Below are 26,719 nucleotides of genomic sequence, written 5' to 3' on the forward strand. Positions count from 1 at the left end.
AATTTGTCACTAGCTACTGACACTCATGGTGGACTTACTTATTTGATAGCAAAAAGCAAGGCTTGGGGCCATGTAACGCAGGACGGATAAGTGTTGACTGCCACAGGTCCTACTGAGTTTCCAGCCTCCATGTCTTTGCTCTTCCTTCTCCTGGGGGCCGCTTTAACCCAGCCCTAGTATTAGGACCAATCCTGGAGATGACAGGTCTAAGATCTTTAAGTCTCAGCATCAGGAACTTAGCATCAGTTCTCCCTATCACTTAGCTCCCATAACTTGGCATTTGTTTTATTTGTCCCAACTCTGGGTCTAATTCTTTTATGACCCAAGCTAAATGAACTCCACTTGGCTACATTCTGAGAAATGCCAAGCTGGAAATTTGTGTTGTAAAATCAGGAGCTTGAGTTGACCCTGAGACTGTCCTAATCTTGATGATGCTGTTTCATTTTATTTTTTCTTTTCTTTTCTTTTCTTTTCCTTTCTTTCTTTCTTTCTTTCTTTCTTTCTTTCTTTCTTTCTTTCTTTCTTTCTTTCTTTCTTTCTTTTGTCTTTCTCTTTCTTTCTTTTTCTGTCTCTCCTCCCTCCCTCCCTCCCTCCCTTCCTTCCTCTCTCTCTCTCTTTCTTTCATTATTATTATTATTATTATTTTGGAGGCAAGAGTCTGTCTGTCGCCCAGGCTGGAGTGTCGTGGCATGATCTCGGCTCACTGCAACCTCCGTCTACCGGGTTCAAGGGATTCTCATGCCTCAGCCTCCCCGTAGCTGGGATTACAGCTGCCTGCCACCACGCCCGGCTAATTTTTTGTATTTTTAGTAGAGATGGGGTTTCACCATGTTGGCCAGGCTGGTCTCGAACTCCTGGTCTCAAGTGATCCACCTGCCTCGGCCTCTCAAAGTGCTGGGATTACAAGTGTGAGCCATGGCACCTGGCCTGTTCTTCTAACGAATTTCTGATTGTTGAACTGAGGGTTTTAGTTGGTGTAGTGGGCAGAATAATTCCCCGCCTCCCAATGTTCATATCCTAATCGCTAGAATCTGTGAATATGCTACCTCACATTGGCACAAAGGATTTTGCAGATGTGATTAAGTTGAGGATCTGGAGATGGGGAGATGTTTCTGGGTTTTCCGGGTGGCTCCAATGTCATCACAAGGGTCCTTATAAGAGCGAGGCAGGAGAGTCAGTCAGAGGAGGAGACGTGGTGATGGAAGCAGAGGATGGACTGATGAGATTGTTGGCTTTGAAGACGGAGGAAGGAGCCGTGAGCCAAGAATGGCAGGTGGCCTCTAGAAGCTGGAAAAAGCAAAAGGACAGATTCTCCCCTAGAGCCTCTGGGAAGGAACACAGTCCTGCTGACACTGTGATTTTAGCCCAGTGAAATTCATTTTGGCCTTCTGACCTCCAGATTTGTCATAAAATAAGTTTGTGTTCTTTTAAGCTTCTAAGTTTGTAGTAATTTGTTACAGCAATGGTAGAAAAAGAATACAGTTGGGAGTAGGGACTATCAGAAGCTGGTAAAGCGGCAGGTAGATACCTCTAAGAGCGCTATGAGGTCTCTGGGTATAAATAATGCATGGGCTCTCCTCTCCTGGAGCTTACAGTCTAGCAGTGGCACTAAGATGTCATGTGAATGACCCCAAGGAATGGGGTAGAGTGGAAAGCACTAGGAGGAAGCTGCAAATGAAGTGCAGAGGAAGGACTTGCTGCCTCTGGTCCATGGGTTCAAGGGAGGACTCATATAGGGATTTGAGTTGGTATTTGAGGGAAGGACAAGGTTCCCAGATGGGCAGAAGGAACCATGCCAAAAAGAGCACAGAAGCGGCAAAGTACAGTATGAGCCCAGAACCCAGGGTGGTCTAAATTTGGACCCAGGGGTTGGATAAGGATGTCTGTTGGTTACAAGCTACAGAAAGCCTCAACTCACTTCAGACAGGAAGAAATCCTGAAGTTGAGTGTTTTGAGGTTGGCCAATACGGTGCTCAATGCTCTTGCCAGGCACTCAGTTTCTTTCTTTCTTTCTTTCTTTTGAGACGTGATCTTGCCCTGTTGCCCAGGCTGGGATGCCATGGCGTGATCTCGGCTCACTGCAACCTTCGCCTCCCGAGTAGGTGGGATTGCAGACACCCGCCACATGCCCGGCTAATTTTTGTATTTTTTTCAGTAGAGATGGGGTTTCACCATGTTGGCCAGGCTAGTCTTGAACTCCTGACCTCAAGTGATTTACCTGCCTTGGACTCTCAAAGTGCTGGGATTCCAAGTGTGAGCCACCTCGCCCGACCAGAGACTCAATTTCTTTCCCTCTGTACTGCCACCCTCAGCCCACAGACTTGGCCTTGGCCATGTCCCCTCATGGCCACAGAAAGGCTACTGCTAATTCAGGTGTCACATGCAGGCATGACAGTGGCCAGCAGAGGACGAGGGATTGTCTCTTCACAGGAATGTCTATTTATCAGCAAAGAAAGCTTCCCTGGAAGTTCCCACTCCTTTCTTCTCTGTATGTTTCCAGGGCCAGAATTTAGTCTTCTGCTTATTGTCAAAGGGAGTGGGCTAGGGAGGCATGTGTATGGAAGATATATTGCATTCCCAGCACATTCTACAGTTATCAGTTATTCTTTTTTCCTCTTTTATTTTATTTTGAGATGGAGTCTCTCTCCGTCACCCAGGCTGGAGTATAGTGGCATGATCTTGGCTCACTACAACCTCCGCCTCCTGGGTTCGAGTGATTCTCCTGCCTCAGCCTCCTGAGTAGCTGGGATTACAGGCATGCACCACTATGCCCAGCTAAGTTTTGTATGTCTAGTAGAGATGGGGTTTCACCATGTTGGTCAGGCTGGTCTCGAGCTCCTGACCTCGTGATCTACCCGCCTTGGCCTCCTAAAGTGCTAGGATTACAGGCGTGAGCCACTGGCCTCCCCTTTTATTTTTTGTTGACATGTAATAATTGTATATATTTATGGGATACAGAGTGATATTTATGGAATACAAGTATAATGATCAAATCAGGGTACTTAGCATGTCTATCATCTGAAACATTGATCATTTTTTCAGTCTTGCGAACATTAAAAATCCTTTCTTTTAGCTTTTTAGAAATGTACACTAAATTGTTGTTAACCATATTCATCTTACAGGGTTACAGAACCCTAGACCTTCTTCCTCCCACCTAGCTTCTCTAGTAATTCTTGAGAAGTACAAGCAAGAAAGTGAGGAAAAGTTGGTCAGTCCAAGGCCACCCAGAAGCCTATCCTGCATCTGCACACAATCCATCCCCATGTCCTGTTGGCACCATTGTCCACCCTCTTTATTTCTACAGCTGACACCCTAGTTGATGCCCCCTGTGTCTCCTGCCAGGTTCTGCCCCAGGGCTCCCTCCACTGGTTGTGTGTAATGTGTGTGTGGGGTTTCAGAGGGGCGGGGGAGACTGCTGCAAGGACCATGGCTCTTATTCCTTGGAAGTCAGGGGCCATCCTGACAGCTTGGTGGCTCTGCTGCCCGGATTCACGGGACCTCTCTCACCCCAGGTGGTTAGAGATAGCCAGTTGGGAGTGGTTTGAGTTTTTCACAATGACAGTTTCCTGAAAGTCACCCCAAGCTCTGGGCTGAGGATAGCTGGGTACAGCCAAGGGGGGAAACATAGAAAGAGGAAGGAACTTCCTGTTAGAAAGCAAACGGCTGGGAGGTGGGGGTGGGGGCGGCTGTGCACCCTGGACCCTAAACTGCAAGGGACTGTGGTGAGGCCTCGGCAGACCCCAGATCCCCTCTCCATTCCCATAGGCAGAGGGCTGGCATGACCTCCCATGGCTGGGTCTGGCTGGACCTGTGAAGGTTGGCCTGCAGACCTCTTTCCTGTGCTTCTCCTTGTCCTGACTCTGGGCACTGCCTTCTGTCCACTGCGGCTGGGGTTGCTGCCTCTCTCAGTGCCCTGCTGGTCCTTAGACCCCACAGTGGCTGCTTTCGAGCCAGTTTAGAAAAAAAAAAAAAGGAAGGAAGCCGAGGACTTCCTTCTCAGAGAGGCCATCGCCCAAGGGGGCCAAGCCACACAGAGTGGCTCCTTCTAGCTCTCTTGTAGCTCCAGGAATGAGAGGCCTTCCTGGCTATGCAAGACCCTTTCTGCCCCGATCCCATGGAGCCCTCAGCTCTCCTGGGCTGCCCCTGGGCTCCCTTTCTAGAGAGGGTAATTCTTAAAATATCTAGTAACCAGTTTGCCATGGGCACTGCTCTGGCACAATGAACAGACAGCAGCCATAATCTCCTTTCCAAGGTGAACTGGACCAGTTGATTGTTCACTCTGCTTTTGCCGTTCTTCCCTCAGGACACGGAGCCTGTCCACTCACCTGTCTCTTGCAGTTGCCTGTTAGAACAGGTTTTTTTTTTTTTTTTTTTTTTTTTTACAGAGTCTCGCTCTGTTGCCCAGGTTGGAGTGCAGTGGTGCAATCTCAGCTCACTGCAACCTCTGCCTCCCAGGCAATTCTCTTGTCTCAGCCTCCTGAGTAGCTGGAACTACAGGTGCCCACCACCATGGCTGGCTAGTTTTTGTATTTTTAGTAGAGATGTGGTTCCACCATATTGATCAGGCTGGTCTCAAACTCCTGACCTCAGGTGACCCACCCGCCTCGGCCTCCCAAAGTGCTGGGATTACAGGCGTGAGCCACCGCGCCCAGCCCTTGAGCAGGTTTTATCATGGCTCTGAATCTGTCAGATGGAGATGGAATACTAACATCTCCTTTTCAGGCGTGGTATGACCATTCAGTGAGGAGAAAGCCCTTGTCACTGTGTGGGGCACATCACAGCCTCATGGTTCGTGTGACCATGAGCCCCAGTAGGTCAGGGACAGCCTGGTTTGTGCTCGTTGTCTCAGTGTAATTATTAATAACACTGCTTTTCATTCTCGAAAGTGTACCGGTCTGGACAACAGATGACTTAGTTGCCATTCTTCTGTTAATTGCTGGAGTTCTTCTGTTGGCCCAGTGACACCCAGTGTAGAGGCAAAAACACAAGGTTTGCTCTGGATTCTTGTCCCGGCTCTGCCACCAAGCACAGTGTGGCCTTGGACCAGTCAACTCCCGAGCTTCTGTCTCCCCAGCTCCACCCACCTGGAGGACAGCGCCTTGTGTTTTTCTCGTTGGCATCCCCAAGGCCTGGCAGACAGTCGGCGCTTAGCGGGCTGATGACTGACTAAAGAACATTTGCGAGGGTTGAAGGAGGCACTCCCATTCCCACGCACAGGGATCCCGCTGCTCCGGGTCCCTGAACCAGAAGCCAGTGTGTGTCTGTGGTTAGTGTCCCAGAGGCCCCACCCACTCACCTTCCCAGCCCACCCCAACCAAGGCGGAAGAAAAGGCCCTCGCACAGGCCCTGGCTTGATTTTAGTCACCCCAGACTGTTTCCCTGTCTGCTCTGAGCACCTCCTTCTTCAGCCTTAAGCTGAAAGATTGGGAAAGACAGTCTTTCAACCTGCTGCCAACTCAAGCCAGGTTTCTGGCCTCAGGCGTCACATTGTCATGGGCTTATGGGACACCAAGAGATCCTGGCTCTGCCTCTTAATAACTGTGTGACCTCGGGCAAGTCACTCAACTTCTCTGGGCCACCATTTTCTCACGTGAGAGGAGTCAATCAGATGGGTATGCGAGGCCTTTGCACAGGGCTGAGGGAACTGAACAGACACTTAATTAACATCTGTGTCTCCACCAGGCTTTGCTTGTGACAGGAGTGTGGGTCTCCCTCTTCTCCCTACCACCTCTTGGCATTTCTTCTGGGCAGGGAGGTCAGAGCCAGGTGTTCCCAGGAGGACCACGAAAACCTAGTCACCCATAATCACCATACTTTCTGAATCCAAAGTTGTATGTTGTGTGGCCTAACAAAGATATCAAATGCAATTATGAAGATGAGATGATTCAATAAACCACTTTTACAGAAAGTATCCAGTGTGGACATTGAGTTGAGGCAGTCCTGCACGTGGTACTCCTTACTCCTTAGGGAGGAAGCAGGACAGTCCAGGGCACACATTTACTGAGCACCTACTAGGTGCTGGTATTTGCACTCATGTGCTTTCATTTTGTCATCACCATGACTCTGAGAAGTGGGCATCCCTCTTCTCACTTCAGGATGAAGCTTGGCGAGGTGACAACTTTAAAAGTAGTCAAGTGTGTTTACTTAAAAGGAAAAGCTGATCACACCTCACATCCGGTTATGACCATCAAAGAGTCACAGGAAGTTGCTGACTTATTCCCAGCAGAGGAGAGATTTGAACTCAGTTGTGTCCACCACCTAAGGTTAAATACCTTCCACTACCTTCCCCTCTGCAGTCCCCAGGCATGCATTCCCAGCCGTCTCTTTGCCACACAGGTGCTTGCCTCTTGAGCTACCTTTTCTCCCTCCCCAAAACCTACAACTTGCCTCCCACCTGCTTCTAGGGATGCTTTGAAGATGGAGGAGGATGTTTTCCCAAAGCTCCCAGGGCCCTCTGGGGCCTCACCAGGGCAGCATATTATTAGCTAAAGCACACGACAGCAGCAACAGCAACTCTAATGAGTGCTCTCCCAACATCCTGTCGCCGAGGTCACTGGCAGGCATCATTAGCCCCATTTTAGAGATAGGAAAGCTGAGGCCCAGAGTCACCATTTGTGACCTGCCCACGGTGCCATAATGAGTCAGTGGAGGCCCAGTGCAAGCTTACTGTGCCTTTGTTCTCCTTCCTGCCTGAGAAATGGAGGGTAAAAAAGAGCTACAACCTTGGGAACCTCTGGCCCTTCCTTGGAGAGGGAGAGGTGCAGCCAGACTTGATGGTTCCAGCCTGACAAAGCCTGGCCTTGGGTAGGGGTAGAGACAAATGAGTACATGGGGTCCAAGGCCCCTTCCACACTGGACACCAACCCTAGATGGCATTGCTGGGACATTGTCCCCCGCAAATGTCTCCACCTGTTACTTTGTGGCTAAGACCTTGGCCAAGATGGTGGTGATGGTGGTGGTGTGTGTGTTCTGGTTTGAGCCTGAAAGGGAAGAAATTGATATGGAGGAGGGAGGAGGGGAGGGACAGCAATGGGCTCACATTTGCTGAGTGCTTTTCATGTGCCACCTACATTACATGCAGTTTGCCATCTCATCCCCACTCTACAGAGGAGGAAACTGAAGCCCAGAGGGGTGAAGAAATTCTGATCAGAGTTTCAGAGCATGTGAAAGAAAAAAAAGTCAGGATGTTAACCAGGATCATTTGGCTTGAAAGCTGTCGCTTTTGAAGTAGCCCACCCTGCCTCTTTGGAATTTCTTTGAGAGAGCTGGGGTCTACAAAGGTCAGCTTCATGGGCATGTGACCCGTGTGATCGCACAGGGTCCCACACTCAGAAGGACCACCCACTTGGTTTAATTGGTTCTGCTGTCATCATCTTGAAATTCCTAATGATTTTTGAACAAGGGGCCTTGCAGTTTTTTTTTTGTTTTTTTTGTTTTTTTTCACAAGGCCCTACCTACAAATTATGTGGCTAGTCCTAGGTCTATACACAGAAGCCTACAGGACCAGATGCCTCTATCTGTGGAAGGCCTTGGCCCAACATTTCCGCAGGAGTCTGGGTGAAAGGCACAGGCCTTTCCAGCTTTCCCAGTCACAGAGTCTGAGCAACAAGGCTTGGGGAAGACCTCTTATGGAAAGAAAGGCCTGATGGAGACAGAGCCTGGGTTCATCAGGGAAGAACGGGTACCTGATAGAGCTTTAGAGTGAGGGGCTGGAGACCGCAGAAAGGGGACCCAGGAGCCCTCTGGGCTGCTGTAGGCTGGTGGAAGGCCCCTTGCTCCAGCTATTAGTCACAGGAAGTTGCTGAGAAATTGTTGACATATATAATCGTGACTCTTTGATGGTCATAACTGGATGGGAAGTGTGATCAGCTTTTCCTTTTAAGCAAACACACTTGGACTACTTTTAAAGTTGTCACCAGGGGAGACTGTGGACAGTCTTTGTTCCAATGCTGTTGCTGTAGGAGATGCGTTTGAAGCTCTGCGGCACATCCTCTCGGCCTGTCTCTAGTTTTTAGCTGCATCTGAGGTGGGTGGATGGTTCCTTATGAGTTCAGACGTCTGCTCACAGCCTCCCACCTAAGGTGCTGGAGATGCGTGACTCTCTGATTTTCTGCCTCAGGCTGGGCTTCGGGAGCTCACTCAGCCTAGTGCAAGCACAGCTGGGAACTCAGAGGTTCCCAGAGAATCTAGCTCCGTGCCTAAAAGGGTGACTTCAAAAGTGCACACTTAGGACCAGGTGCGGTGGCTCACACCTGTAATCCCAGCACTTTAGGAGGCTGAGGCAGGAGGATCACTTGAGGTCAGGAGTTTGAGATCAGCCTGGCCAACATGATGAAACCCTGTCTTTACTAAAAATACAAAAACTAGCTGGGTGTGGTGGTGTGTGCCTGTAATCCCAGCTACTCGGGAGGCTGAAGCAGGAGAATCACTTGAACTTGGGAGACAGAAGCTGCAGTGAGCCGAGATTGCAGCACTGCACTCCAGCCTGGGCAACAGAGCAAGACTCTGTCTCAAAAAAAAAAAAAAAGGTGCACAGTTGCATTCACTTTTCTCTTCCCCAACTCACCACCCCCAACTCTCACTCCTGCTTCTTTGGGTCATCTCCTAAATAAATGGCTTGAACCCTAGTCCTTGTCTCAGGCTCTGCTTTTGGGGAACAAAAGCTGAAATAGGTGGGATTGCTTGGAGCATCAGCAGTTCCTCTTCTGGACTGTCTTTCAGAAGCTGAGGCCTGATCTTTTGTAGCTCTTCAAACACAGCAAACCTTCCATCTTCCTGGAGGAGGAGATTGATTCCTGCCAATAGCCAGACGCAATCCAGAACAAAGCTTGGTATTAAGCTTGGGTGGTAAATCACGTTCCACGTGCAGCGACAGCTGGACTGGAGGCCAGAGTGAAGGGCTAGATTTGGCCAAGACTTGGCTTCAGGTGTGATGTTGGCCACATCCTTAGCTGTGTGGTCTGGGGCTGGTGAGGTGACTTTTCTAGGCCCCAGGGGCTTTGTCTGTAGAATGAAGGGCAGTAACACCTAGCGCCCTGGTTTACTGTGGGAACCGAGCATATTTGTGAAATCGTTTTGTGATGGATAAACAGCTATACATGCGTGAGCTGTGACTGGTTGAAAACAAAATGGTGGCTGCAAATTAAAGAGGTGGGGGCCAGTTGATTGTGAAGGCCAGGCCCTGTGGGAGTCTGAACACATTTTGGTCAGTGGTAGCATCATTAGAAGGGCCTCCCCAAAAGGCTCCTGGGCTGGGACAACAGTTTTCTGACTGTGATTACCCCCATATGCTGCTTACGAAGCAGTCCTTGGTCCTTCATGGGTGTGTCTTAGAGATACTGTTTGTGCTAAGAAAGGATTGGGGTTCTGGTCTTGTTTCGTGGCATTCATGAGCTGGTCCCTGAAGAGAAGCATGTGACCCTGGGGATGAACCAAGAGCTGGCACACTGGGCTGGTCCAAGAGCTGGCACACTGGGCTGGTCCAAGAGCTGGCACACTGGGCTTGTTCAAGAGCTGGCACACTGGGCTGGTGGGGTGTGGGGCAGGGACGTTGGGATTCCTGTGAACACCGCAGGGTGTCATCCATGCATCTCACAAATGCGTACTGAGCAGGTACCACGTGCCAGGCACTGAGCCAGTGCTGGGATGCAGCAGGAGACAGAGCCTGACACTGCTGGGGCTCACATCCCAAGGGGGACAAGGCAATAAACAAATAAAGATATAAGGTCAGGCTGTGCCATGAAAGAAAATAAAGCCAGGTGGGGGAATGGAGAGTGATGGAAGGGCCGCTGACTTGGAAGAGTGGCCAAGGAAGGTGGTGTGAGGAGCTGATATTGGGACAGAGCCTGGGATGATGGGAGAGGTGAATCACCGTTAGGGGTAAAGGTAGAGGTGATAGTCAGTACAAATGTCCTGAGCGGGGAGGGTGCTCAGTGTTCGAGCAAGGTGGCTAGAGTGGTAGAGGAAGGTGAGGGAGAGGGAGAGAGATGGACAGAGAGGGAGAGAGAGAAGGAGAGAGACAGAGGGAGGGGAGAGAGAGAAGAGAGAGAGGAGAGTGAGAGAGAAAGGGAGACAGGGAGGGAGAGAGAGAGAAGGAGAGACAGGGAGTGAAGGAGAGAAAGGGAGATAGAAGAGGGAGAGAGAGAAAGACAGAGACAGAAGAGGAAGAGAGAGGAAGAGAGGGAGACAGGGAGGTAGAGAGAGAAAGAGAGAGAGAATATCAAGTCAAAGAGTCCAGAGAGGTGCTGGGGAGGTCAGATCATGCATAGCTTTGCAGGCCAGTGTAAAGTTCAAGTCTAATCTTTGTCATTAGCTGCTGTGTGACCTTGGGTACATCCCTTTCCCTCTGTGGGTGTAGTTTCTTCATATGCAAGTGAGAGGCTGGACTAGTAGTTCTTACCCCTACAACATCTGCTTTAAAAAACACCCATGCCCAGGCCCCACTCCAGTGATTTGAATCAGAAACTCTGGAGCTGGGGCCTGAGCATTGTGTGTGTTCCAAGCTCCCCCGGTTGACTCTGTGAGCAGCGGGAAGTGAAACACTGGAGGAGTGGGAAGGTCTGAAGGGCAGCAGGGGTGGAACCAACCTCTCTATCCTCTCCGTCCATCTCTGCCTCTTGCCTAGGCTTCTAGCAGCGTCAGCCTGTAGCCTGTCCCACACCAAACACCCGAATCTGCAGAAAGAGCAAATCAGCCCTGTCCCCTTCTTCCTTTTTACAGACCCCCATGGCCAGAGGGCAAGAGGCAGGGGTGACCCTAGGCCCTGGGAGATTTTGTTTATGGTGCATATTTCACTTCTACAGGATCCTCACAGCTGTGATCTTGCCTCATCGCAGTTGCCAACACTGAGGAGCTGCCTTCACCCCATTTGCTAATTCCCCAAGTTCCTCTTTCGGGCATGTTCCTGTCCCTCCATGTTCCCGTGGCCACGTGGAAATGGACCGAGGCCCACAGGGTGACTCAGAGGGGAAGCCCCTGCGCTGCGAGGCTCCCAGCAGCTCCTGGATTGCGTAAGGGCTATTTTTGAGGAGATTGCAGACTATCTGATGAATCATAGCAAACACACATGGCTCTGGCGGGGGACAGCCCTTCCTCATGTTGCTGTGGAAAGTGGAGCTTCTCAAAATGAATCAGCAGAGCCTGAACCCCAGGTCTGTGGGAGGAGGATGAGGGTGTGAATTACACATTTCCAAAGTATTGGGGTGCGGTTGCCTGGACCTGGGAGCGGGGGCTGCAGGGACCCAAGTCTTTGGTTTTCTCAGTGACTCAAAGATCCTCTCTCACCCACCTGAGTCTGCCACTTGGAACCTCCTGACCCTCCATCAGTCTGGAGCAATCACTTGCACTTCCTGGGGTCCAGGGAGAAAGTTAGGGTGGGCGCAGCCTAGTGTAGCTGCTTTCAAGTGGTGGCACATAGGGTCTGAATCCAGAAATCCAGAGGCCACCCCTTCTCTGGGTTGCCCATATGAGAAATTCCTGACCAAGAGGAGAAGGCTCAAATTACACCTGCTAGGGGTAGGGGAGGCCCCCCTTGCTCCCCCAAGCTCAGCGGCATGAGAACTAAGGGGGAGAGTGGAAGGGTGGTTGGGAGTCGTCAGGCTTCAGAATCGGACAGTATTGGATTTGAGGCCCCAAACCAAAACCACAGCTTGGAAAAAGTCCTAGGACATAGCTGAGCCTCAGTTTTCTGATTTGTCAAATCAGGTAATAATATCTAAACACACGAGGATCACCCAAGGCAGCCGGATATAATGTAAAGAACCCCCACTCTGCAGCCGGGGGCCTAGACCTCGGTCTGTTAATGATCAGCTGTGTGTTCTTGGGCAGATCACTGAACTGTTCTGTACCCCAGTTTTCTCCTCTTTAAATGAGGATAATATAATAGTGCCTTCTCATAGAGTTGATTAATAAGCTAATAGATGCAAAATTAAAGGAAGAGTGCCTGGTGCATAATGCATGCTTGGTAAGTGCTAGCTATTGTTATGTGAAGTAAGCATCATAGCAAGGTATGGTAGATTTATTACAGTCAGAGCTCAGGAAAAAGTAGTTGCCATCATCATCATCATCATCATCATCATCATCAATCATTGTCATTATTTTTTTCTAGAGAACTGAAGTAGATTTGGATAAAAGCTGGGGGGCCTCAAAGGGCACTGGAGAGAGGAAAACCTGAAGTCACTGTCGATGTCAGACTTTGGGTCTCCTTCAAAATGTTGCTTAGTTTGGCCCAAAGCAGTGGGAGATTTTGCGATTAGCTGGACAGCAGGAGAAAGACAAGGGGGACAATCTGTCTTGGAGAAGACTGAAGTTCCAGGGTGTCCTATTTATCTCTCTGCAAAGATGGAATGATCTTTAGGATTGCCCAATTCATAGTGTGCAGAGAGGACACGGAGGATGCACCAGCAGAGAGCCTGGACCCATGGCAGCATCAGGTATTGAAGCTGAGAGATGAGAGTTTCCATACACACCCTGCTCAGAATAACATGCTCTGTTGGGTAATGGTTAAAAATTCAAGAGATTTTCTGTGGCTGCTGCTGTTGGTGAACCTGCTCCCTTACAGACAGGCTGTTGGGATTCTAGGTTCTGGCTGGTATCTCTTCTATGCACAAGCCTTACAGCTGAGCTTAAAGTTAACCTATTTCTATAACCAGGATGTGGTAATACCGTGCTTCTCACTCCTGGCTGCAAATATGAATCACATAGAAAGCTTTTAAAAATAATGGTGCTTGGGCCCCACCCCAGGCCAATTGAATCTGAATATCTATGGGTAGACCTGAGCATTATGTGGCATAAAAGCTCCCCAGATGTTTCCAGTCTTCTTCTCTGAACTGAGTTTCTTTTTTTTTTGCTTCCTTTTATCTTGAACTGCCTGCCCCTCCCCATCTCACCCCAATCTAGCTGATTCCATTCTATCTTTTCCTTTTGTTGAATGATTCAGTCATACAAAAAGTATTTATCGAAGGCCTACTGTATACCAGAAACTGGTCTAGGAAGGGCAGATACAGTAGTAAACAGGAAAAGACAAAGGCCCTGCTTTCATGAAACTTATGTTCTGGTTTTTTTTTTTTTTTTTTGCTTCCTTTTATCTCGAACTATCTGCCCCTCCCCATCCCACCCCAACCTAGCTGATTCCATTCTATCTTTTCCTTTTGTTGAATGATTCAGTCATTCAAAAAGTATTTACTGAAGGCCTACTGTATACCAGAAACTGGTCTAGGAAGGGCAGATACAGCAGTAAACAGGAAAAGACAAAGGCCCTGCTTTCATGAAACTTATGTTCTGTTTTTTTTTTTTTTTTTTTTTTTGAGATAGAGTCTTGCTCTGTCACCCAGGCTGGAGTGCAGTGGCATGATCTCAGATCACCACAACTTCTGCCTCCTGGGTTCAAACAACTCTCCTGCCTCGGCCTCCTAAGTAGCTGGGACTACAGGCGCGCACTACCATGCCTGGCTAATTTTTATATTTTTAGCAGAGACAGTGTTTCACCATGTTGGCCAGGCTGGGTTCAAACTCCTGACCTCAAGTGATCCACCCACCTCAGCCTCCTAAAGTGCTGGGATTACAGGAGTGAGCTGTCGCGCTTGGCTGAAACTTATGTTCTTATGTGGGGAAGACAGAGAATAAGCCAAATATATACGAATATTCATGGTAGAGATCAGAAAAATAAATCAGGGAAGGGGATGTGAGAGTGATGGGTCATCAGGGATGGTGATATTTGACCAGAGACTTGAATGAAGTGAAAGACCTACCATATAGATATGTGAGGTAGAACATTCCAGAAAGGGAAGCAATTATCAAGACCCTGAGGAGTGAATGCGGAGCACATTCCCTTCCAGTGCACGCCATTCTACTCCATGTTACCCATTACAGTGTATCCTATAAATATCATCCACCCAATTCCAGTCCTAACTAGTTTCTTTGGACTTGGCTTAGCCAACTGCGTTACTGGCCTAATATTGGGTAAGAGGTGGAGATACAATAAATGCTAATTCAGAGTATTGCTGATGGAAATAGTGCTGTCTCAGTTTGGCTCAGCTCAAATCTGGATGGGCGTTCTGCCTGGCAACCATGTGTTAAAACCATGTGCAGGTTTAGAGAGAAATTAGGAACTAGTTGTCTCAGATATATTTCCCCATGTGTAGCTCTATTGATCTCAGGGATCTTTTGTTTCATTATATACTCCAAATTCAAGGTCAGTGGAAATCAGAAACCCAGCAGAATTCAAAATATGTGTCGTGTCTCCTTACCTGCCACAGTGTCTGTAATTGCCTTATTTGGGTCACTCAGTGAGAGGTCTTCCAGAGATGAGCCTATTAAACAAGGTTCAGGTGTTCTGTTATCTATTAGGATCCCTGAGGATCTTGCACAGACTGAGATCTTGAAGGAATAGGACGTGGGGCAGGCAAAGTTTGATTGAAGAGAAGAGGGAACTAATAGGATAAGATCTGGGACCATTGTGTCTCAGGATGGCATGAGGGCACTGAGGTCGTGGAGATGGGGCTGGCAGGGAAGGCCAAGGCCACAGATGGCTCTGTCATATTCTACTGAGGCCTGGTGTGGCAGTCTTGAGACAAGTCTGCAAATTCACTGACACTTCTCCCATTGACAGGAGAGATCTATGTCTCCTCCCCTTGAATCTGAGCTGGCCTTAGTGACTCTCTCGTGAGCAGCAGAATCAGCAGAGGTTTTGCTCCATGATCCCTAGTCTGGGTCATAAAAGCCCGTGGAGCCTCTGCTTGATTCTCTTGGGTCACTCACTCTGGAGGAAGCCAGCCAACTTGCATGGAGTTCAGTAACCCCAAGACTACCATGCTGGAGAGGCACATCTAAACACCTAGCCAAGAGCCAGCCTCAGCTGCCAGCCATCTTGGACTGAGATTTCACGTGACTGAGCAAATCTAGATGTCCAGCCCAACTGAGGCTTCAGATGAGTGTACCAGCTCCGACTGGCATTGATCCAACTTTGTGAGAGGCTCCCAAGCAAGGGCTGCCCATCATGCCCTTTCTGAATTATTGACCTGTAAATTCATGAGCAAGATAGAATGGTAGTTGGTTGTTTTACACCATTAAATGTTGGAATAATTTATTTCATATCAATAGTAACCAGAATACCTTGGATCCAGCCAGCTCTTGGTAGCTCATATTTATGGGCCAAACAAATGATTATAGCAATTCAGAATGGGCTGTCCCTGGATAGCTGGAAGAGAGAGAGGGCAAGAAAAAGGACCTCATGGAAAAAAGGGCCTATAGACTTGAAAATGATTTTAGAGATTATCTTGTCCAAATCCTTCTTTTGAGGGCTGAGGGGAATAACTTGCCCAAGGTCACCGGGATTGTTTGGGAAAGACCCAGGACTGGGATCCAAGTTCCAACATCTGGACTCCTATTTTCCATCTTCAGTTTTTCTTGGCCAATACAGGACTATGGGGATAAGGGGGTGGTAGGGCAATTAATTCGGATTTCCCTGGGATGGGTTTGGATTCATAAAGTTAAATGTCATTCTGGATCTCCCTGGAAATTACTCTTTTTGGAATTCCTTGCCTAGAATGTCCTCCTTCTGTCCCTTCCTGTATGTCTGGATTCTCCCCAGGCCATCTTCTTTTTGATGTATTAAATGGTTTAATCCATATATATCTATAAGGCACTTCTTACATGCCCAGGGCTGTAGTGAGCCCTGGGGTTCCTTTGCTGAGCAAGGTAGACTTGCATCCTGCCCTCGGGCACTACCTTGATCTCCACAGTTAGAAGGAACAGCTTTCATCTTTGGACTCTAGTTCTGTTGTCTTTGCTGTGTGTAGGACACCACCCGTTTATATACTAATTGGATTTATGACTCATTTCTGGAATCTAAGCTCCTCCAGGGCAGGATTAGTGCCCAATTCATGGATGTCTCTTCTAAAGGGTGTGGCTCAGCACCTGACCCAGCTGCCCTGGCTGCTTTGTAAGGTAGTGAGCTCCGTGTTGCTGTCAGCCATTGGCAGGGAAGGATACATGTGTGATGGGTTAGGGGTGGAGAAGATGAGGGTTTTAGAGGCTTAGACAAGGGATCCTCATTCCTTCTGCTGAGAGTCTCAGTTTCTCATGTGACATCATATCAACCTCTGCCTTTTACTGACTGCTCGCTATGCCCAGCTGTGATGCTTTGGGCTTTATATATGTTTAATCCTCACATTCACCTTCTCCAGCAGGTGGGATTAAAACCTCAAGGTTACAGACTGAGAATCAGAGGCTGAGGGCCCTGCTTAAAGGCACTCAGCTTGGAAGTAGCAGAATCTGAATTCAAACCCAAGTAGATTTCTATGCCCCTATTTTTCAAACTGGAGATTGTTAACTATTGGGTTATGAAAGCAATTAGTAGATCATGATCATCATTTTAAAGTGAATAGAGGCCGGGTGCAGTGGCTCATGCCTGTAATCCCAGCACTTTGAGAGGCCGAGGCGGGTGGATAGCTTGAGGTCAGGAGTTTGAGACCAGCTGGCCAACATGTTGAAACCCCATTTCTACTAAAAATACAAAAATTAGCCGGGCTTGGTGGCATGCACCTGTAATCCCAGCTACTGGGAAGGCTGAGGCACAAGAATTGTTTGAACCTGGGAGGCGGAGGTTGCAGTGAGCTGAGATTGTGCTACTGCACTCCAGCCTGGGTGACACAGCGAGACTTCATCTCAAAAAAAAAAAAAAAAAAAAAGAAAATAGAATATTGGGAGGCCGAGGTGGGTGGATCACCTGAGGTGAGGAGTTTAAGACCAGCCTTACCAACATGGCAAAACTTCGTCTCCACTAAAAATACAAAACTTAGCTGGGCTTGGTGGCACATGTTTGTAATCCCAGCTACTCATGAGGCTGAGGCAGGAGAATTGCTTGAACCCGGGAGGTTGCAGTGAGCTGAGATTGTGTCATTGCACTCCAGCCTGGCCAGCAGAGCGAGACTCCATCTCAAAAAAAAAAAAAAAAAAAAGAATAGACTAGAAAAGATAACAGTGCATTACTTGTGGCAAACCGTAAAGATTGGTTTCTGAAAAATTTGGTTCATGTATACACACACACACACACACACCCTGGATTCATATATTTGCACACACACGCATATATACATGCACATATATAAAGTGTGTTCTGTGTCACCATGTAAAATACATTTCATGGCCAAAAGTGGTTTGAAAACCACTCTTCTAGGCTGTACTGCTCCAAACTCACCAACAATAAATAACATTTTATTAAGTGCTAGGATGTGCTGGGAATCCTCTTGAAACAGAATAGTTTCTTCTGTGGAAGCAAAGTCACTTTGACAAATGGCCACGCCCTCACCCTTCCTGGCTACACTCCATTCCCACCCCCTAGCTGCCTCATCTGCTTCCCAGGGAGGCTGCGGTAGAAACCAGTGGGCTGGATTTGCAGTGCTTTCCCCAGAATGTCTTGTCTGGACAGCCCTCACTGAGCAGTGTGGTAGGATGAGGTATGATGGGGACACCTTGTCAGGCCTCTGGGAATTCTGGGCCAGCATCCCCACACCTGCCCCACACTGCCAGGAAGCAGTGAGCAGTGACTCTCATTATTTTAGGATGTCTTTATTCATGTATATCTATTCTTTCTTTCTTTTTTTTGAGATGGAGCTTCACTCTTGTTGCCCAGGCTGGAGTGCAGTGGTGTGATCTCAGCTCACCACAACCTCCACCTCCCGGGTTCAAGCGATTCCTCTGCCTCAGCCTCCAGAGTAGCTGGGACTACAGGTATGCACCACCATGCCCAGCTAATTTTTGTATTTTTAGTAGAGACGGGGTTTCTCCATGTTGGTCAGGCTGGTCTCAAACTCCCGACCTCAGGTGATATGCCCACCTCAGCCTCCCAAAGTGCTGGGATTACAGGGGTGAGCCACTGCGCCCAGCCTATGTATACCTATTCTTGAAGTACAAACACATGGACGTGTTTCTTCAACTGCAGGGCAGGTGCTTGTAACAGCAGCCACAGGAGGAAGGAGGAGAGGAGAGGAGAAGAGAGGGAGGGAGGGAGGGGAGGGAAGGGGAGAGGAGAGGAGGGGAGAAGAGATGGTGCCTTTGCCCTTTCTCTGCATTTTCAAGTTGAGGGCCACAGAGCAGTCAAGACTCTACTGATTTTATAGTTGGGGTAACTGAGGCTCAGAGAGGGGAAGGACTTCCCTGGACAACCCCAGCCTGGCACGTGGCCTTCATCTCCCTTCTCCCCACATCTGCAGGCTGAGCTGGGTCACATCCTGGGGATTGAAGCCCTCAGGGCTGTCTTCAGGGACTTGGCCCTGTCATCCTTGTTGCTAGTCTGGCCCTGGCTATCCTGAGCTCTGGCACTGGGATCCTGTTGTTCTGCGCTCCTCTGAGCACCTCGGTCTTGCCTTGTTCTTCCACTTCCATTTGGGGCCAGAGTCCTATTCAAATATTAAACAAGCCATTTGGCACAGGTAGGGACCAATTAGAATGAACACTGGCCAAATCCTAGAGTTCCCCTTCTGCGGTACGCACTGGCCCTTTGAATGCTAAAGGTGGGTGGTCTGGGGGTGCTGGGGAGGGGACAGAGTGGCTGGGATGGATGGTGCCTTTGCCAGGCTTGGGACAGTGGCAACTAGCCACTTAGGTATGAGAGTATGTCATTATTTTAACATCTTTACAGGTGCGTATTGGTTGAGTATCAGCCTGCATCTCATCCTTAAATCCACATCCCTGAACCGACATGAGGTCTTGGCATCTGATCACAACCTCCGTGATGCCACCTGCCATTGTAGATTTCCAACGATCACCCCCATCAGATTCTCTATTGCCAGCTTTGCCTGAAGAGGGAAGGAGGAGGGGGTCTGTGCTTGTCACAAGATGTCTTAGTGCCAGGCCTTGCGGTAGGGAGGTGGTTAGTCTCCTAGGGCTGCAGAGGATCACAGGCTGGGTGGTTTAAACAGCCATGCATTCTCTCACGGTTCTGGAGGCGAGAAGTCTGAGAGGGCCTCTCTCCTAGTTCCTGGTGGTTTGCTGGAAATCTTTTGCATCCCTGGCTTGTGGACACATCATCCTCTCTGCCCTCATCTTCACATGGTGCTCTCTTCGTGTCTTCTCTGTGTTCACTTGGCCCCCTTTTAAAAGGATACTGGGGCCCATGCCAATGACCTCATCTCAACTTAATTATCAACAAAGACCCAAATTTCCCTATTTCACAGTCACAGGTACTGGGGATAGACCTCCAATATCTTCTGGGGGCATATGATTTAGCCCATATCAGGAAGATTTACTCATAATATCTCCTTGTGAACTCTGAGTATGAGATCTTTTTGATTAAAGATTATAACTGCATGTTCCTCCTTTCCTCCCTCCCTTCCTTCCTTCCTCCCGTCCTTCCCCTTCCTAATCCCTCCTTCCTCCCGTCCTTCCCCTTCCTAACTTCCTAATCCCTCCCTCCCTCCCTTCTTTTCTTCCTTCCTTCCTTCCTTCCTTCCTTCCTTCCTTCCTTCCTTCCTTCCTTCCTTCCTTCCTTCCTTCCTTCCAGCCTTCCTTCCTGCCTTCCTTCCCAGCCTGGGCAACATGGCAAAACTCCATCTCTACCAAGATTATAACTTTCTCCCTCGCTTGCTTCCTTCCTTCCTTCCTCCCTCCCTCCCTCCCTCCTTCCTTCCCTCCCTCCCTCCCTCTCTTCCTTCCTTCCTTTTTTCCCTCCAGCCTTCCTTCCTGCCTTCCTTCCCAGCCTGGGCAACATGGCAAAACTCCATCTCTACCAAGATTATAACTTTCTCCCTCGCTTGCTTCCTTCCTTCCTTCCTCCCTCCCTCGCTCGCTCCTTCCCTACCTCCCTCCCTCTCTTCCTTCTTTCCTTCCTTCATTCCTTCCTTCCTTCCTTCCTTCCTTCTTCCCTCCCTTCCTCTTCCAGAATGTATTTTATTCAGATGACACATTTTATAGCAATCTTATAGATTAAACATGAGAAGGCTGATTTTCGCTGGTTGAAGAGGGATAGGAACCCCTAAGGTGCCATGAAACACATTTTGGGAACCACTGAGTAAGCTTCTCTCAGGTCTCCCTCTAGCTCAGGCATTCCATGGATCCTTCTCACCCTGGTTTTGGCTCGAACCCAGGTCTATATGGTCTTATTTATTTTAGGTCCAATTCTGCTTGTGACTTGTTCATGTGCCTTGCCAAGGGCTGTCCAGGAAAAGGATCCCCACTGCTTTCATCCCTGAAGTTCTGGCTCAGAATGGGCTGAATGAGGGTGCCAGCAGGGCCCTTGCCAAAGTGTTTCCAGTCAGAATAGGAATCGTGGATCTTTTCCATAACTCTGTCCTTTGTTTTGTCTGCAGAAGCCTAAGTTGTCTTAGTTTGGAAAACTCAGTGTCCTCCCTTCTTGCATGGAGCTATGGTGTGTGGAAATTCCAAACTGTAGCTTAGTTGCCTTGCCCTGAAACTTGTCTCCTCTGGAGACACAGGGCTGGGGGCAAGGCTGAGGGAGAAGAATCTGTCTTGGTCAATCCTGGTGCTCTGGAAGAAAACCTTGTGTGATGGTCATCTCTAGTTGGTAATCTGATATAAGTTGAGTTGCCAACAGAACCCAGCTGAGGAGAATGACTGGTCTAAGCCCAGCATGGCTTTCCCGCTCCCTTTGCTAGGTGTGTGATTTCCCAGCTTCCCTTGGAGAAATGTCACTGCCATGATTGTGTTACAGAGGACCTCCATCTAGCCAGCACGCTCACACTCCTTCCCTGGATCGGTTTGATGAAGCAGGCCTCCATGTTGTAAACTGTCTCATGGAGAGGCCCAACTGGCAAGGAACTGAGGAAAGCCTCTGGCCAACAGCCAGTGAGGAGCTGAATCCTGCCAACAACCACTGAGAAAGTTTGGAAGTGGATCCTGCCCCAGTTGAACCTTCAGATGGCTGTGGTCTCAGCTGACATCTTGATTGTAGCTTTGTAAGAGACCTTGACCCAGAGGACTCAGGTAAGCCATACTAGATCCTTACCCACAGAAACTGAGATAGGAAGTATTTCAGACCTGCCAGAGGCACCATGGCTCATGCCTGTAATTCCAGCACTTTGAAGGCTGAGGCAGGTGGATCACTTGAGCTCAGGAGTTTGAGACCAGCCTGGGCAACATGGCAAAACCCCATCTCTACAAAAAATTCAAAAATTAGCTAGGTGTGGTGGCATGTCCCTCTAGTCCCAGCTACTCGGGAGGCTGAGGCAGGAGAATTGCTTGAGCCCAGGAGGTGGAGGTTGCAGTGAGATGAGATTCTGCCACTGTGCTCCAGCCTGGGAGATGGGAGTGAAACCTTGTCTCAAAAAAAAAAAAAAAAAAAAAAAAAAAAAGTGTTTCAGATCGCTAAGTTTGGGGCAATTTGTTATGTAGCAATAGACAACTCATAAAGGGGGCTTTGATTTTTGATAGAAGAGATAGAGGAAGCTGGCACCCCTGTTTTCCACCAGATGCAATGACCATCTTATGACCATGAGGCAGCAGGCATGATGGTCCCATCCATATTAAGCTTGGCAGAGCAGAAAGATAGAATGATCCAGGGTTCTTACAGCATCTATAAGCAGCTGGGTCACTGCAGCAACTACCTACCTTTGGACTTCTTATATGAAAAAAACATACTCTCATTTAAGTCTTTGTTGATTGAGTTCTGTTACTTGCACCCAAAAGCCTTCCTAAAAGTAAATTGCTTCCTCTTGCGGAATCTCAGATACCTGATCTATCAAACCAGTGGGATGGATTAAATCATGTCTAAGGTCCCAGCTCATGATGGGCACTTCCAGCTACATAGTCATGTGATATTCTTTAGTCAAGTGCTCTATTTCTATTAGGGTCCAGTGGCACACCAGGAGCTGCAGATATCGTGGCTTTATGACAAAAACCCATGAGTGCACATTGTGATTCTCCTACTGAGGCTTGCCATAAACTCCTCACAGCGTCTTTCCCCCTTCAGACTTACCTGTAAGACCATGGGTTTTAACTGGGCTTATGGCTCCAGCACTGGGGGTACTTATACCATAACCAGGATCTACTGCATACCTTTTTCTGCACCAGGCTTCATTCAAAGCTGGCAGTCTTCTGTGTCACTTGGTAATTGGCATGGAGCATTACTACAGTGTGTGAAATATGCTAAATCCAGAACCCAAAGAGGCTTACCAGGTATTGTGCTTTTTCCTTTGTGGTAGGAGGTGCAAGATATAATAATTTGCCCTTTACTTTGGAGGGGATATCCTGGCCTTCCCAAGAATCCATTAAAGCTGATATGGCAGGACCCTGAATCTTCACTCTCATCCTCTGGAGTGCTTATGTCTTGTCAAGACCTCTAGGGAAAGCTGGGCACGGTGGCTCACGCCTGTAATCCCAGCAGTTTGGGAGGCTGAGGCGGGCAGATCACCTGAGGTTGGGAGTTTGAGACCAGCCTGGCTAACATGGTCTCTACTAAAAATACAAAATTAACCGGGCATGGTGGTGCATGCCTGTAATCCCAGCTACTCGGGAGGCTGAGGCAGGAGAATTGCTTGAACCTGGGAGGCGGAGGTTGTGGTGAGCTGAGATTACGCCATTGCACTCCAGCTTGGGCAACAAGAGTGAAACTCTGTCTCAAAATAAATAAATAAATACATAAATAAATAAATCCTCCAGGGTACTTGTCACTTCTTATTCATTACTTACTCATTACTTCCAAGGTACTTGCCACTTCTTGCTCATTGCTTGCTGATTAATAGGGTCATGTTAATAAAGCTGACCAATGCAATGTTTTGTGGAATGTCCAGGTGGTCATTCCAGGGTGGCACTGATGTTTACCTTTCCCTCATGATGCAATACTGATTTTGATTTATTAGGTTGGTGCAAAAGTTATTGTGGTTTTTGCTATTACTTTCAATGCAAAAACTACAATTACTTTTGCACCAATCTAATACTATCTTTGTTAGTGGCGGGTGGGTTGAGGCAGTTTCCCAAGTTTCACCTTCGGAACCCACTCTCCCCACCTTGATAGCTCTTGTCTCATAAGCCGTGGGGGTTTTTGCCAATTACCGAGTATGTTTATTTCAGTTGTATACCAGGAACTGAGGAAAGACTACTTGGTGAGTCCGTGGACCTGGCTGTGACCTGGACTGGAGTCTGGACTCCATTTATTACCTGGCCTCCATACACTCCCATTCGAACAAGGGCCAAAATAATATTTTGGATCTCCATGTATCAACTCAGACCATGTATCCACAGTCCTTAACATTTCTGACTATGAACAGAATAAAAGCTGGGAGATACTTTGACATGGTTGTGCAGAGTCTTTCTACCTGGAGGTTTGGTCTTTTCTTCAGTCAATGGGTTTCATGTCTGAAAATAGGTTCAGGTCTAGAAGCTTGGCATGGGATCCTGAGTCTTGGGTTATTTTGACTGCATAGATTGAGCAATTCCCTTGTTAGCTGCCTGTCTAGCTAGGCTTCAGGAATGTCGTGTTCTATTAATCATCTCCATAGCTGTCTGTGGGTCAGGCCCCCAGCTGCTTTGGTGACTTGGCTGCTCATTACAATATTTGCAATCATCTTCCCTCTGATGGTTAAGTGCCATCTGGCATCTATTATTTTGGGATCCTATCATCCCCCTTGCTATCACAGAAGTCTACCAGGCCCAGTATTTTCTGGCTGGATAATGCTATAACTTGGCTCTAGTTATGGGTTTGGCAGTCAGGAGGTAAAGTGGGGTCTAAACTGAGAGGTGAAGGGGGTGTTTATTTTCATGTAACATAGAAGCTTCTGTATCATTTTTAAGCTAGGAGGGAGTGCTAGTATTTACTAGGAGTCCTGGGACACTTCTGCAGGCTCAGAGAGTCCTGAGTATCTGGGAGTTTAAGGATTCTTGAGGGCATGAACCCTACTGTCTCTATCCAACAGCTTAGGGCCCCACTTCTTTCTAATCGAAGCCCTAACCTTGGCATGACAGAATTACCCAGGTTGAGAATTTTCTGGTGCTCTGTTACCCTCATAATTAAGACCTGGGCCTGCTTCTGGGCCTTTTCTGTCCTTTGGATGCAGGAGAGGGGAACTCTGTACATGCTACCAAAGAGGCCCTCTGACTTTGATGCTTTGCCTTTTGCTGGCAATTTCCATTGTCTTTCTGTAGCACGTTAGTAGCACTCAGCAAGCCACCCAATTTTGTTGTCATTATAGTTAGTACTTCATCCAAACCTCTCAAAAGCCTGAGATATTGCACCCGTTGGTTCATTCCCTTCCCCAAGTAGTCCATCCCAATTTACCACCAGTGAAAGGCTTCACATTTATGTCACTCTATCACCCCAAGGGCTGTTCATACTCCACCTACCACCATCCTGTCACCTCAGTGATGTCCGCCAGCCAGTGAGTGGATGATCCAGTTATGAAGTCTCATTTAGTCTGCTCCTTACACCACCTGTCTTAAATCTTGTATCCCAAGAAATACACTTTGAGACAGAAATCTAGATCCTGGGTCCTTACTGGGGAGTGCTTCGGAAACAACACCTGCAAGCGGGTGAAGAATCTCAGATTGGCCAGTGGGAGAAGTTCAACTCTGATGCAGAGTTCAACTCTCTGATGCAGTCACAGAAGAGGCCTTAGTCGATTGCATGGGGGACCCTGAAGCTGAGATGATCCTGCAGAATTCTCTCAGACTGAGGCCTCTGAACTTCTACATTGCTAGTCGTGGGTTGCCAGTGAGGGGACATGAGTTTGGGTGAGGCAGTGCCCTTCAGTGAAGGGCGCTTCCTGGGGAGGGACTGGGCTCTGAGCCGTTAGCAGCCAACACTCCTGGGAGCTGAGCCAGCCTTTGTCCCTGAGGGAGATTCATCTGGGTAGGGCACCACAGCATCCACTATAGCAGTGGTTCTCAAAGTGTGGTACTCAAACCAGCAGCATCACCATCACCTGGGAACTCGCTAGAAATGCAAAGCCTCAGGCTCCACGCCTGACCTGCTGAATTAGAAGCTCTGAGTATAAGATCCAGCAATCTGTGATTTAACAAACCTTCCCAATTTGATGCGGCTAAAGTTTGAGGTCCACAGCACTACAGGGAGCAAGATCTAGCAGATGACTCACACAGAAAAATTCTGCCCTAGGCCCATTTCAATATATATTCTCAGAGCTATGTTTGATTATGGGAAGTATACATATAATAATATCTATTTATAAACGGTTTCCTTGGTCTATTTTTTTAAAAAGCGTTCATTTATTTCTTTTTTAAAATAATTTTTAAAATTTTTTTATTGAGACAGGGTCTCACTATGTTGTCCAGGTTGATCTTGTACCCCTGGGCTCAAGTGATCCTCCTGTCTCAGCCTCCCAAAGTGCTGGGATTACAGACATGAGCCACTGCACCCTGCCTTTTTATTACTTTTTAAAAAATGTATTTCCATTTGTTTCTTAATGGACTGATGCGTGAGGGCAACTGGCTCATTTGTTTCATCTGCTTGTAACTCATGGTGTTTCCCAGAGAAACTGCCAGCAGCTTTCAGTAAGTGCTAGGTCTGGACTTAGCAGCTTGGGACTGTAGGGATATCTATGTAAATCCAAGGCAGCCCAGTGGAAAGAGTTTGGGTGCTGACCTTGATTTGGAGCCTGGCTCCCCTAGCACCTCTCGCTGTGGAATCTTAGGAGGTCACTTTCCCTTTCTCATCTGAAAAAAAAAAAATGGGGTTGATGTGATGATGAAAAGGAAATCACACATAGTAACTGCTAAAAAGCGTGAGCTCTACTTTCACTTCCAGCCGCCTGTGTTCCAGTTCCTGCTCTGCCACACCACACGGTGCAACCATGGGCACGCCCATTCCCATCTTGTGCATGTCCCTTCCCATCTCTGGGCTGTTACCCATCTACAAAGTGGAAGGGCATTGATCTGGACAGACTCTGCGGTTCCTTCCTGTGCCTGTGAGCAAGAGTTGTGTTGGTTACCCTTGTCCCCCAGGCATTTGGGACCCAAGGCTCCAGGAAGGGAAGGATCCTACAATGTGTTTAAAATCTCCCTCCAAATCAAGTCCTAACTCCTGCCATGTCCAGCATGACCTGGCACCTGGAGGCATCTCAGGCCTCACCCCTTCTCTTCACCCTGCATACGCCAGCCAGTCCAGCCCCTTCTTAATCTTTGAGCAAGCCAGCCAGCCTTTCTCACTACCTTGTGGACTTTGCATTGGTGAACATTTTCTGGAAAATTCTACCCCCAGCTCTTTGCACTGCTGGCTTCTTCTCATCTTCTGGGGTTCAGCTCATTGTCACCTCCTCAGCACCCCACTCAGCATTCCCCTGCCTCAGTTACAATCGTATCAGCACTTTTGTTTCCTGCAAAACACCTTTCACAATCAGAAGTGCTCTCGTTTGATTGTAAGTTTAGCTGGCTATTGTCTGTGCGATTTTCTAGAATGTGCGGCCGTGAGGCTGAAACTTCTGATCTGGCCTTAATCATGACAGTGTCCCCAGCAAATGACCCTAGCACATAGTGCTCAAAAAATAGGTTGGCATGTGTCAGTGAATAGAGACTTGCTCTTAGGAATGCAGGCTGGCTCCGTCTCTATTTGTCAAGCCTTCTTGGGCTCTCATGGCTGAGAAATGGGTTTCAACTGGCAGGCCTGTTTACCCACACCCCCACCTTACTGTATGCACCTCGTGCCTCATGCCATCTCGCCTCAGGAACCTATGGGATGTGCCAGATGGGCTGGGCCTAGCTCTGCTACATGTGTGTCCACTCCTAGCTCCTGGCTCCCAGCACTCTTCCCAGGCTT

The 26,719-nt window shown here is 48.3% G+C and overlaps 1 long non-coding RNA gene across 1 annotated transcript in view; it reads left to right on the forward strand.

Annotated features, from left to right (window-relative positions):
- The window catches only part of LOC134759037 (uncharacterized), a 76,623-nt gene that overhangs the window by 35,303 nt on the left and 14,601 nt on the right, over positions 1 to 26,719 (forward strand). The gene's annotated exons all lie outside the window — the stretch shown is intronic.

Source organism: Gorilla gorilla, chromosome 7, assembly GCF_029281585.2.
Source record: "Gorilla gorilla gorilla isolate KB3781 chromosome 7, NHGRI_mGorGor1-v2.1_pri, whole genome shotgun sequence".
NCBI classification, from domain to species: domain Eukaryota; kingdom Metazoa; phylum Chordata; class Mammalia; order Primates; family Hominidae; genus Gorilla; species Gorilla gorilla.